This window comes from Condylura cristata, unplaced genomic scaffold (assembly GCF_000260355.1).
Source record: "Condylura cristata isolate star-nosed mole 26May11 unplaced genomic scaffold, ConCri1.0 scaffold00029, whole genome shotgun sequence".
Taxonomy (NCBI): domain Eukaryota; kingdom Metazoa; phylum Chordata; class Mammalia; order Eulipotyphla; family Talpidae; genus Condylura; species Condylura cristata.
Window position 1 is genome coordinate 21,232,971 of NW_004567130.1, and position 14,221 is coordinate 21,247,191.

Here is a 14,221-nt window from a genome sequence, read left to right on the forward strand (position 1 = left end):
GCTGCGCCATGCAGACGACATGCTGCGCCGTGCAGACATATGTGATGCGCCATGCAGATGCACTCGTAGGCCTGTGCAGAGCTTGGCTTTGCAGAGCTAGTCTGAAGGCGTCAGTAGGTTGACGTTTTGGTACTTCACAAACCATGCACAGTTTTTCGGGCACCAGTGTGAAGACGGAGGGCTACTAGGAGGTGCCAACTCAGCCCTGAGGCCAACTCAGCCTGAGGCATCGGCCCTCAGAACTTTATCGGAGGCTATCAAGAGGCCTGGCAAAGAAATTCACTGCTGAAAGGAAGCAACAAAAAATTAGCAAAGCATTTGACTGGCACTACGAACAAAAATAGAATTTCAAAGCCTGTGAAGCTGCAGATTCTATCTGTTGTACTTACACAACAGGAGGAATGAGAGCCCTTCCGTGGGGATTCCTGTAAGGAGAAGTGAGGCAAAATAATTAGGTGGGCGGAATTTGCAAAGGGGGAGTCGGAGTGACCCTGGAGTCCAGTAAGTGGCCCATCAATTACATAAAAGTAGTCCAAAGTCGGGCCTTCCCTGGTGGCACAGTGTGTTAAAGTGCAGCACGAGTTCGAGCCCCAGCCAGGGGCTTGACCCCTCCTGTCTCCCGGCTGCTCCCCTCAGCAGAGGACTTCATCCAACTGCCTGTTCTGCTCCCCACTCTGTCTCTGGTGAATCCTCTCACCCCCCACACTCTGGCCTGTACCCCAGTTCTGTGTGCATGAATAAATACATCTTAAAAAAAAAAAAAAGGTATTCCAAAATGTTAACTCCTTGTCTGTCTTTATTCTTCTCCCTGGATGTCCATCCTATAAATAACCGATAGGGAGACCTGAGCCCCAAGATAGTTCTTTCACGATTACTTTCTCGGGATAAAAATGTCTGTTTGGAGGTCTGGGTTTTTCCTCTAGGAGTAACCTAATGAAGGAGCAGCTTAGGTTCGCATGCCTTTAAAAATTTTTATTTTAGTGTTATTATTTTGCTTCAGGGCAATGATTTGTATAAGGATTTGTGAGGATTAATTGGTCCTTTTTTAAAAAAGATTTATTTATTTATGCATACAGAACTGGGGTGCAGGCCAGAGGTGTGGGGGTGAGAGGATTCACCAGAGACAGAGTGGGGAGCAGAACTGGCGGCTCTACTGAGATACACTGCTGAGGGGGCAGCGGGGAGACAGGAGCGGTCTGCTGCGCCCTGGGGTCACTCCGTGGCTGGGGATCCAACTGGAGCTGCAGGGGCTGTGGATTACTTCACAGTGCTGCGCTCTAACCAGTTGCACCACAGGGAGGGCCCAATTAGTCCATTTTAATAAGAAAAGTCTGCGTGGTTTATTACTAACACATCTAGTCCTTCCAAAATCTGAAGTCTGGATGCAATTGTTCCCTTTTATCCCTTTGTTCTAAATTCTTATTATTAAAAGAAAAAAAGCCTACATATTGAATAGGTGCTTCATACTTAAATATGGAGTAACTATTATTATTAACTTATTAAAGACAGAAATTTCCTGAGCAATATTTAATCTGCTGTTAAGCCCTCAACGAGCAAGTAGCACTATGACACACGAAGTAGATGTGAAATAAATACGAGTTGGAATTGCTAAGGCAGGAAGTTTAATTAGTGCTAAGGTACATGTGAAGAAACATATTTTGCACGAACCAAACACTTCCTCTCCTAAGGGGGCAGAATTGACTTGGATGGATCATTATTAAATTCGTTGAAATACTGAAGAAATTGAGGTACCCAAAATCAGGGCTGTGGCAGGAAAATAAAAGTGCACCTCGGTGGGGAAAAATCGAGAAAGACAGCTCATGAGCTGGGTGGATGGGAGTATGTAATGGTGCTATGTGCTCACAGGCGTGGCTCCGTGGCCACACTGGGCCGTGGTTATGGAAAAGCTGAGAGAGCCGCTGTCACCTCCCCACCACCTGGCACACGCAGAGATGGGACAGGAAGACTCAGGTAGCGCTGTGACAACAGAGTGGTAAGTGGGTGGAGACCACTTCCTCTACTCTCAATATAGCGTGGCCATGCTGGTGGGACTGTGTTTGCTCTTTCCAAGAAACCTCGCTGGCTCCTCTCCCTCCTACCTATCTTCTGGAAAAAATTCGCTTTTTGAGGTCTGGGTCAGCCGCCACAGGAGGAACCCTGCGAGAGCATCCTGAAGCGACGTGGGATGACTGTGCCCTGCCAGGAAATGACAGCACCAGACACACAGTGTTTGTGTGGCAGCCCATGACAGGAGCTCAAGTGAGCCAAAATGTCAAGCTGGGCTGCAAGAAGAGGAAGCAGAGCTGTGCGCTCTGGCAGTTCTCATAAACGGCAGCAAGGCTCGTAAACCAGTCAGTTCACAGACCAGCTCCATGTGTGACGCGCGAGTCGCATTTCTGTGTTTTTCAGCCATGTCGGTGCTCAGGGAAGTCGAGAGGAGACTGTTGTTACTGTTTTTGTAACAGGCAGCGGCACAGACGGACGCTTTCTCTTCCCACGGTGCAACATAAAACTGCAATAAACTCCCACATTGGCCAGTGTCGCCTCATAGATGGCCCCAGCGCCGGGAACAATGAGGTCAGGTCCTAGGATGGAAAAACAGCTTCTTGGTAGGAGCTGTGGAGTCCACACAGAGCATGGTGGGGAGGTGGAGTCTGAGCCAGGACCCGGGATGTTTGGCTGCCAGAGAAGGCAGCGCTCCTCCCGCCTTCTTTTATTGGCCAGAAGAAAGCAGGACATGTCAAGGGTGAGGTGGAGTTGAAAGGCAGCAGAGGTCTGGTGAGCAGCAGTGGCGGGAAGGCACCGGAGAGGGCAGGGGAGGGTCCAGGGCAGGGATCAGAGCAGAGGTGAGAGGCTGCGCCTCTCCCTTGTAGCAGCAGCCAGAAAGCATCCCTGTTGGGGTGACTTAGCAGTGAATTCTACCACCACTGATGGCTCTAGATGTTACCCTGTTTGGCTTATCATGATACACCGTGTGCCAAGGTGACTGGTTAGCTCATTCCTACATCACCACCAAATGAGGCTGTTACATTAAGACATTTTCGTTTCTCTTGTAGTGTTCCCACAGCACTGGAGAATTTTTCCACATTGAAATTTAATTTTTCTCTCAACAATAAAAATCCATAATACTTTATGAATTCTGGATAGCTAAGCCTTTGAAAAAGAGATCTTCCTAGGGCCCTCCCTGGTGGCATGATGGGTTAAAGCACAGCACTATGGAGCTAACTACAGCCTCTCACCATGAGTTCAATCCCTGGACAGGGAGAGACCCACAGGGCGCGGCAGACCCCTCCTGACCCGCCCGCTGCTCCCCTCAGCAGTATGCTTCATCCATCTGCCTACTCTGCTCCCCACTCTGTCTCTGGTGGGTCCTCTCACCCCCTGCATCTCTGGCCTGTACCCCAGTTCTATATACATAAATAAACACATCTTTTTAAAAATGAGAGAGATTGTCCTGTGGGTGCGTGAGGGTTCCTTTAATTTGTTGATATTAGAATATGTCCACTATATTAAGGTTTAAAAAAAAGGTTTAGAGATTTTTTAAAAAACGGCTCATGCCTCACACAATTACAGAGACTGGCAGTCCAAGATGGAGGTAAGTCAGCAGGCTGGAGGCTCAGGAGAGCAGATGGTATAGCTCTAGTCTGAAGGCCAGTAGGCTCACTACCCAGGCAAAGCCAATATTTCCAGGCCAGGCTGAAGGCAGGAAAATCTGACTCCTAATTCAAGGGTGCCAGGTAGAAGGAATTCTCTCTTTCGGGGGGGGGGCGGGAGGGGGATGGATCAAGCTCTTTGTTCTATTCAGATTTCAACTGATTGGATAAGGCTCATCCACAGTGGGGAGGGCAATCTACTTTATTCAGTCAACACAAATGTTAGTATCATCCGAAACCTCCACCCCACCCCTCTGAGGGACATCCAGAATAATGTCTGACCGCTGCCTGGGCACTTCTTGGCCAGCCTAGTCAAGCTGATAAATTGAATCATCACATCCACTAATCTTTGTGAAAAGCTAGCCGCCACTATTTTGCCCTGGCAGCTGAGGAGGGGATGTTCCTTGGTGCACAGAGTGACGCTGCCAGGTGTTTCTTACTCCCAGAGGGGTTTTGCTTGTTTTGAGATGGATTTATTCATGCATAGAAGAACTGGGGTGTAGGCCAGGGGTGTGGTGGGTGCGGTCTGCTGCACCATGCCAGGGTTAGCCTCTTGGCCAGGGATCCGACTCAGGCCCTGGGGGTGACGGCGCTCAGAACACTCCCTAGGCTACCAGGGAGGCCCACGAGAGGCGCCTTAGACTGACAGCAAGATTTTGAGCCTCAGTGGCCCTGCTTTGGGCTAACCCTATTTAGCTGGCATTTACCCGCGAGGGGATGGGGAACTTTGGTGTTTAATTGGAACTTATTCTTCTTTCTTTTCTCTTCTTTCCATTGCACACTAATTCTATTAGAGTTCTTTTCTATTGAAGGTCTGTTTTTTTATGCATACAGAACTGGGGTGCAGGCCAGGGGTGCAGGAGTGATGAGAGCAGTCACCAGAGAAAGAGTGAGAGCAGAGCAGGCAGACCTACTGAAACACACTGCTGAGGGGAGCAGCGGATGAGACAGGAGAGGTCTGCCACGCCATGTGGCCACCTCCTGGCTGGGGTTCGAACTCTTGTTAAAGTGGTTGCACCTAGCTTCATAGTGCGGTGCTTTAACCTGCTGCGCCACCAGGGAGGGCCTCTTGAAGGTCTTACAAAGTATGTTTTGCCTGTAAGAGGTGGATGGTAGAACCCATTTACAGCATGCAAGTTTTGGGGTTCCTGGGGATGCCTCTCCTCCTGCCCGCTAATAGTGTTAATAAGTACAGTACAGTGCCACAATGTATTTTTTAAAGATTTATTTATGCACACAAGAACTGGAGTACAGGCCAGAGGTGCAGGGTATGAGAGGATTCACCAGAGACAAGGTGGGGAGCAGAACAGGCAGATGTATTGAAACACACTGCTGAGGGGAACAGCCGGCGAGACAGGAGAGGTCTGCTGCTCCCTGTGGGCCACTCCCTGGCCGGGGATAGAGCTCAGGCCACAGTAGCTGACATATCTTGATAGCTCTGAGACTTAACCCCTGTGCCACAGGGAGGCCCCATATAACTATTATATTATAATATATTTCAAGAAGAAGATAAGATGCACTGCTTTGTGTTGCTTTGTATATAAATACACTTCCTCCAAGCTACTATAATATGGATTTCAAAGGCAACTTCTCTTTAATTACCCAGAGCTTTGAAAGACACTCTGTCCATCTGAATAAGTGGAGGATACTGTCATTTTCTGTAAAGTAGCAGGGGGCATTCCTTTGACTATTTACTAAAAATTTACAACCCATGGATCTGGACTATGAAAAGATTCATCAAAACTATGACACGCCCGTTTATCTGTGATCACCATCAAATTCCCCCGGACTTTGGTAGGAAAGGAGCCTGGCCCAACAGAAACTGCTATTCGAAGATGCACACAACTCATCTCTGGCCTCCATTTGGTACTAATATTAAATTAGAGTCGTGGTTCCCAAATTTGCTCCAATGCACTGTTATGAAAACATTTTTTTTTTTTTCAGATAAATTTGGGAACATTCCCTCACCACTGCTCCCTTTGGACAGATTCACAAAGTTCACTCACATGCTAAAAGCCCTGGAAGTTCCCTTATCTTTGTTTCATCTAACAGTTCACAAACCTATTGGATGACAGAACTTCCTTTGAGTTCCACCAATTGGCATGCACTGGGATTCATAATTTTAGGAGAGCAAGGTTGAAGTATAGTTGGTTATGGGGTTTCTAAAAACAACAATGCTCTGAAGCCATGACAAATCAAAATACCACTCTCAAAACAATTCAGACCAATAAATGCTATTATAGACACAAAGACACATAAAACCTACATTCTGTGGGCATTTCAGGGAGAGAGGAGGGCACAGTTAGGGAGCTTGGTGGGTTTTCAGTGGGCAGGATGGTTCGGCGAGCAGACATGGGACAGCCAGAGGAGGGGTCACCGGTGAGGGAGCAGCGACGAGTCTGAGGTACAAGCGAGAGCACGCGCAGCCAGGGGAGGGCAGAGCCCTGGACAGTAACGGCCATACAAGCAGATATGGCTTGGAACTCCAGGCTGAGGTATCCAGACCTCAGTCTCTACCGAAGGAGGCACCACAGCAGGTTTCAAACACAAGAGACTTGAGCAGATGTGAATTTTAGAAAAATAACCTTTCGGAGAGGTTGGGACCAACAGCTTGTCTGTCATCAGCCTTCCTTACTGAGTAGCCATTCCCATTTTACAGCTTTGCAAACAGACTCAGAAATGTTGGCAATGTTGAGTGACTTGACCTAGGCCACGCAATTCGGTGTCAGAGGCAGGATTTCGCCTTGGGCCTGACAATTCCACCATAAAGACCTACCACGAGACCTACCATTAGGCTGCTACCAGGTCCAGAGGGAGTGAAAGCCTGAGGGCAGATGGGAGGCAGGAAGAGGCTGGTGGACAGTGAGGCTCCAGGCTCGGGTCCTTAAGGAGACATCACCCCTAGAGATCACAGGAGGAAGCAGGAAGATGCATGAACCTTGACTATCTACTTTCCCATCAACTACTTCGTGCCAGGTCCTTCTCTTGACCAGTCCCCATGAATCTCTGGATGCCATGTGCAGCCGTCAATGAACTCAACATGATATTCCATGATGATCTACATGAATTTGGAAAGTGCTTGTGTGGTTGCATCACAGATCTGTATAAACAGAAAAAGCCAGCGAGAAGGGCCGCGGCTGTAAAGACATGGCGGCTGTCATCCCCAGACCCATTCCTTGGTGTGATTATTGTAATAACAGTACACAGACCTGGTTTGTGCATCAGTATTGTTGTTTGCTGTCTAGGAGACAAGAGGAACGATGCTATAATTTTGACACTGTCTAGGATTTATTTTAGAATCAGAGTAGCTTCCAGGAAATAGCATTACCTTTTCTTGAAATCTCAACACCCTGTAAGACAGAAAGATGGAATTCTCACATCAGATATTTTCTACCATCCCAATTCTACCGGCTCCTTAAAGTCTGGATACATATTCATGGTTCGTACATGCAGTCTAGAAATCCGCCTTGGTCGGTCGGGTGCCCCGCAGACATGCCCATTCTCAACCCCCTCCCTCCAGGCCCCGACTTGGGGCCTCTGGGTCTCTGCGCTGGCCCTGCCCTGCCCTCGCCGTGGCCCCTCGGCACACCACCACGGTCTCTTGCTGACCCTCTGCCTTCTGGGTGTCCCTGTATGTCCCTGTATGTTAATCTCCTCGCCCTCTCAAGTTGTTTATCTCCTCTCTAACTCGGTGACTGGAACTACTGCGTATCTCAATTTGTAAGAGTGAGAGTCATCGCAGACCCCCAGGCTTTGACACCCTCCAACTCAAATCCAAGTCCAAACCCTTCACGCACCCCTCTGCCCTCCACCCCGCCATGCTATTCCCTTGTTTCCGCCATCATGGCCGCTGGCCTGGGTGAACTCCCTGAGCCACCCTCAATCCTCTCCATCCACACACTCCACTCTGCTGTCAGAGTGAACTCCCTGAAATCAGATGTCATGATGTCACTCTCCTGCTTAAAACGCCTAATGGCACTCAGTAGTCTCTAGGGGAAGTTCAGCACCCAAGCTTGCTGCTGCCTAATGCTGCTTCATTCCACCCAGCTTTCTTCACTGGACTCCGCCTCAGCCAAGTTGGCTGCTTGTGCCTTCAGGACGGAGGCCCTCAGGTCACAGAATGTGTCCTGCGAAGGGGGAGGGGGCCTCAGCACAGCACAGCAGCGCGAGTTTTCCCTGCTGCCGCCGCCCCCTCCACGCAGTCCTCTTGGGAGGAGGATCTGTGAAGGGAGGTGGGCGGAAGCGAGACACTTGTGAGAGAGACGTAGAGACACTGCTCCTGGGGCTTTCGCATTTTGCCAGCGAGAGTCCGCCATTATTTTGACTTCATGGTAGATTCTAGGGTGCATTCTGAATTTTCAGTCTCTCATTTTCCCTGGCTCTCTGACCTGCCTACCCCCTTCTCTCATTTCCCTGCTAACAGGTTAGGCTGTGGCAGGCTTTTAGGTCTCAGCTGCGCTGCCGTGGGCTCTTTGGCTGGGCCTATGCCCATGAGCGCATGGGAGGGTTCTGGAGTTTGATTGGAGAGTTCTGCTTTCTTGGCCTCTGTGCAAGTGGGTCGCTGAACCCTTTAAAAAGATGCACCCGGCCCTCCCTGGTGGCGCAGCGGGTTAAAGCACAGCACTGAGAATCTAAAGCCGCTTCCGCATGAGTTCGATTCCCGCCTGCCCCGGAGGTGACCACAGGGCGCGGCAGACCCCTCCTGACCCGCCCGCTGCTCCCCTCAGCAGTGGACTTCGTTGATCTGCCTGTTCTGCTCCCCACTCTGTCCCTGGTGAAGCCTCTCACCCTCCACATCTCTGGCCTGTACCCCAGTTCTGTACAAATAAATAAATAAATCTTTAAAAAAAAAAAAAAAGATGCACCCTTTGGCAGCCGGCGCTCCTTGAGCACTCCTGCTTGCCCCCAGTTGCCGCGTCTTTGCTCAGATGGCATCTTTCAAGCTTTATGCCTCCACATTCCCTGCCCAACTAGCGTCTCCAGCAACTGTACCCAGTGCCAAGGGCACACCGCCCTGCAAGCTTGTCTTCTGTAGTTGGTGCTTAATAAATGTTTGAGGAAGCGATGTTTATTGATTTGCACGAGCTGTGTTAGAAACTTCATTTTTTGTTCATTCAAATTTGTGTTTTTTTGTGTAAGGGTAATGTCCCATTTGCTTAAATCCAGCGGGTACTTAAGGAATTCTCATTATTCTTTCCCCTGCTTCCAGCCTATCTAGGCTCTGATGTCCATACTCCAAGTGGAAGTGACAGTGCAAACGGAAGCACAAGGGACATCAAGCGAGATGCCCCGTGTCACGTGATCAGGCTGATTTAGCTAATTATCAAGTGTTATTCCCTATATGGCTCTCACAACTTGAAGAAAAAAGTGGTTTGCTTCAAGATTATTGAGTCAGGTCTTCCCTGGTGGCACAGCACTATGAAGCTGTCCTCAGCCCCTGCAGCACCAGTTCCATCCCCAGCCAAGGACCCCAGGGCGCAGCAGACCTCTCCTGTCTCCCCGCTGTGCCCCTCAGCTGTGTGTTTTAGTCAGTCTTCTTGTTCTGCTCCCCACTCTGACTCTGGTGAGTCCTCTCACCCCCCACACCTCTGGCCTGTGCCCAGGTTCTGTATGCATAAATACATTTTTTTAAAAAGAGAGATCTGCTTGAATAATGAATTTAGGCTTAATCCAATTCTTGGGTTTAAAAGATGAAATAAAACAAAAGCTATTAAACTGGTCTTTGAGAAGAAATGTTGAGTTTTAAGTGTTCCAAGGCAATGATTTTTGTTGCTGCACTTCAGTGTAATTTAAAATCGCTAATAGAGATATTATAAACTGGCCTGTACCCCAGTTCTGTATGCATAAATAAGCCAATCTTTAAAAAAAGAGAGAGACCTGCTTGAATAATGAATTTATGTTTAATCACAGTGGATGACTGTGATTTTAAAAAATTGTACTGCTATTTATTCAAACATTCTTTTATTTAATCTGCATAGATTGAGTACTCTGGCAGATCATGAAAATTGTTCTTCCCAGTATGGTTTCTCTAGCACTTCCTCTTCCAACAGCCCGATATTTGTCTTCAGGACCCCCACTGTAGGGCACTGGACACCCCTCATTCCAGGGCAGGCTCTGATGGGTCAGGCTAACCCCAGCCCCTGCTCAGTTAGGGGGTGAGCAGAGGCAAGGTCCCTGCTGGAACCTGGCCTGACTAGCATGAAGTCAGAGCTTCTGTTGGCTGGTAGAAAAGAAAGGTATTTTCTCCTACTCTTAGACTTGGAGGTGTGGAGCCCAGCCTGTTGCAACGAGTCATACTTGGGACAGATGTGACTCCTCAGAGTGGCGAGAATGCCATAACCAGAGCCTGGGCCGTGACCTAGCCAGACAGGAAGCCTCAAGGTCCTCGGGAAATTTCAGTTTCTCGAGCAATAAGATCCTTTTTACGTTAGAAGCCAACTTGAGCTGGATTTTTGAGAATTTTGAGGAGACAGTCTCCTAACACCAGTATGCTCAGTTTAGGGGGCCCTGTGTAGGGATACAGAAGTGAAAGAAAAAAAGACCCACAAAGTCATCCCATGTACATTAGGAAATTCAAGGGGAAATGGGATGGACACCATAAAACCACGCTGCGAGGTGCTCTCGGGAGGTGCTGAAGGCATGGGGGCTTGAGAGGTGCTCTCGGGAGGAGTGGTGTCTAAGACAGACCCAGGCCACGGGGGCGGGGTGGGGCCTGTGGCTGGCAGGTGCTGGGCAGGTCGGGGTCAGGTGCTGGGGACTTCGCCTTTGACTAGCAGACACCAATTGTCTTTTTCTGCTTAAATGACTCCCAGATTCCAGAAGTCAGCCAGCCTGATTTCGACGCCTAACCACCAGATGACTCTCCTTCCCGAGTGTTCCAACGAGCAGTTAACTTGTCTTCAGACACCATGTTAATGGCTTCACAGGGTACGCAGAGGCAGGGTCACAAAGCCTGCGCAGACCCTCCCCTCAAGAAATCCCAGTTTAATTTGTAGAGGGCAGAAAGACAAACAGGAACAGCCATCCACGTGTCGTAAAGAAATATATGTAGCCATGAAAAGTCTTTACACTCTGCCTTTTCTCGGGAAAGACTCAGCCGTTTAGACACACCCTGCCTCTCCGTGGCCTGGCCCTTTAGTCTGATAACAGCCCACGCAAGGTCACTGCGGACATTTGTCCTTGTGTGTCAGGCCCTCAGCTCCTCTGGCCGTATGTGGACTGCCTGACCAGGTGTTTCCTGAGCTGGCAGGGCGCCCCCAGAGGACCTCGGGACTCCTGAGCACACCAGCGGATTTCTGCTGTCAGGCAGCAGCCCAGCCTGTACTTCCCTGATCAGCTTGCCCAGGCTGCTTCTGGACTGCACAGGGAAACTCTGGCCAGGCTACCTCTGGGGTTGGGAGGCCTGGTATGGGCAGAAGAACCTTTCTCTGAGCACATTCTTGGCTCCATCATGAGATGACAGACAGAGAATGTTCTAGAACATTAGGAGAAAATGCGGTAACTTCAAACTTTCACAGGAAGAACTGGAGTTGCAAAGAAGGAATGAAAATGGCGATTTATACGCTGCTAGGTACACTCAGGGCAGGTGGCAAGGAATTCCTCTCTAACCCGCCTTTCTCCCTCTCTCTAACCTGCTGTTTTTCCTATCACCCACGTTCTCGAGTTTGAGCTCCATCTACAGGACTTATTTAAACATACTGCTGGGCCCCGTCTCCAGAGGTTCTGATTCCGTAGGTCCGAGGGGAGTTTGAAAATGTGCATTTCTAGCAAGTTCCCGGGTGAGGCTGTGGTTGCCAGCTGATAGTCAGGGCACACCTAGAGAACTTCAGGTGTGGCACTATCGCGGTGGCAAATCCTCTGCCCCGTTGGAGCATTCTGAAAGAAGGCATTAGAAAATCTAGAGTTCGACTACCTGATCTCTAAGGTCTCTTCTAGAACTGGAGCCTACGATGAGGCCATGCGTGAGAAATGGATGGCGGCATTGGTATTTGTATTCCAGCGGTAACACCCCGGGAAGCATGTTGCTGTCAGCCATGGGGAGGAGGTGTACGTTATCTTTCATTCACACTTGCCAGGAGAGGGCCCTCCTGCGTTCACGGAAACACATCCTGCACTGGGCTCAAAGGGCAGGAGGGGGCTGAGAGTGAGGGCCACCGCGCCCTGAAGTCTGTGCCGCCCACACAGATGTCCCCGTGCGAGGGCAAACACCAACAAAAAGCCTGAGGGACTGGCCTGCCCGGAGACCCTGGTTAACTGACGGTAGATTCAGGTTCAAATCCTTTGCACTCTAATTTAGGGTGTAGCATGGAGTCTCTCTGTGGGTTTTACTGTGATTGTGGTTGTTCTCATTACACGGCAGACTTCCCTGGCACCGCGGTCACAGCAATCTGAGGACTTCTAATCGCATGCATGAGGTCAACCAAAGCTGCCCCTGGCCAACCAGGAAGTGGCTTGACCTGATTTTGCTGTTAAGGAAGAAATTAGCATTTGGTGTGGAATATAACCCTGGCTCTTTGTACAGTGGAGTTCTCATTCCTGGAAATGCGAGCCAGGAGTGGCTTTATGACCCACCAGGCATTCGCCTTGCCTGGCCACGCATGGCCGAGCTGCTCTCTCTCTGTTCCTTGCTGGCAGGTGAGGACCTTCGACGTCTTCCAGCACCGCCAAGGCGTGCTCTAACAGCACCGCATTGCGATTTACTGCTTAATTATAACTGCAGTGTCCGCCTGGGCCTGTGGAAGTGCTGGAGCTCTCTTCTTTTCATCTCACAGAGGCGGTCATAGCTATGGATTCAGAGAAGACATTTTTTATAGTCAACGATTGATCCCTAAAGTGGTACCAACCCAAGGACATATGAATAAAGAAAAGGGAAGAGCAATGGGTTCGCTGCAGAAGTTACCTGCAGCAGTTTCAGCGGGAGTGCGACTCCCCACCAGGGAGCGACCCACAGGGCGCAGCAGACCTCTCCTGTCTCCCCGCTGCTCCCCTCAGCAGCAGCTCAGTAGCCTGCCTGTCCTGCTCCCCGCTCTGTCGCTGGTAATTCCTTTCACAGCCCCTGAACCTCTGGCCTGTACCCCAGTTCTGTATGCATAAATAAGTACATCTTTTTAAAAAATAAATAAAGCGAAGACAGGGAAGTTGTTACTAGAGGAAATGACAGCTGGCGAAATCCTGGGCTTGGGTGACGATCAAATTTTCAGCTAATGACCAGACACCTCTTGAGCTATTCTGCATCGGAGTGGGGATCCACAATGTTCCCCAGAGGACAGAATTTAGATCAAAATCTATAAACTCAGACTAAAAATGTCTCGGAGCTGCAGAAACATGACCATGAGACCCTAATCCCGGTAACGACGGCCGGCGCAGTCCCGCCACCTGCATGTCCACACCAGACTCGCCAAGAGGATAACACCAGAAGACGCTCAGAACCAGGCCAGAGTCCAGCACCTGCCAGCTGGAGGGTGCAAAGGGCCGTTCTGGTTTTGTTCAGGAAGGCTTATCTGTTCTGTTGCGATTTCAAAACCTTGTAAAGTTTGTTTTCCCCGGAAACCTCAGGTGGCACTGGGAAGTCATCTCTTAGCCACCACGGGAGAAGTATTTCTGGATTGTCCCCTGTCTGAGAAAAGCTGAAGAGTGCTGTGAGCTTAGCATGAGGCTTTGAGAGTCACAGGAACGGCCATCATAATTCTGGACTCTCTTAAAGCCCCTTTCATCTGACGATCTCAAAGGCTTGCATAAACATTAATTATTCGCACAGTATTGCTTGGAGGTAGATATTAGGTTTCTATTGGCCTCTCACTGGTGCCTCCACATCTGTCAACTTAAAAGTTCTGTTCCATTACAGCTGACCCTTGAACAACATGGATTTGAACTCTGAATGTGCATGTGGAATTTGTTTCTATCAGAGATTCTGCATTCACTGACTTAACCAACAGTGGGTATCTTGAGTTGAATCCCAAGATGTGAAATCCACATATACAGGGGCCCTACGTCATATGCTTATTTTCAGTGGAGATGTTGGTGGACATGGTGGGAGAGGGAGGAGAGATTGGCACTCCTACCCCTGAGTTATTCAGGAGTCAACTGCATTTTTTCTTTGGAAAAAAAAATGTATTTCCTACCAATTTGCAAAGAAGATGAACTTGCCTCTCAAGTCCTAGGCCAAAGTTTGTGGCCATGTAAAACACAATCCCTACCCTCACAGAGCTTACAGTCTGTTGAAAAGTTAAGCAGCATTCATATAATAAATAAAACAGAAACATTATTTCAAGACAGGATTTGATTAGTATAAAGTGAGAGGTTTTCAGTGGGAGCGATCACCATGCATGCTGGTAGTTGTGGAGTTTCATGAAGGTAGAAGAATTTGGACTGGACCTTGGATGTGAGTGTGTGTAAATGCAGGTGTACTTTCTAGGAGGGGTGACTGCATGGACAGAGACACAGAGAGCAGAATATGGTCCACTGTGTAAAAGTCAAAGAGCCTGACTTTGCTGCAGCCGGGAAAGTAGGGAAGGATAAGATGGCAAAGCTAAGTAGGTCAGAAACAAAGTGATAAGAAACTTACTCTC

General features: G+C 49.2%; 1 protein-coding gene across 1 annotated transcript in view; it reads right to left on the reverse strand.

The window, feature by feature from the left end:
• The window catches only part of SDE2 (SDE2 telomere maintenance homolog (S. pombe)), a 61,939-nt gene that overhangs the window by 9,334 nt on the left and 38,384 nt on the right, over positions 1 to 14,221 (reverse strand). The window contains exon 2 of the mRNA XM_012730967.1: positions 390 to 425. The gene's annotated coding sequence lies outside the window, so the exon portion shown is untranslated. The remainder of the gene's footprint in view (positions 1 to 389; positions 426 to 14,221) is intronic.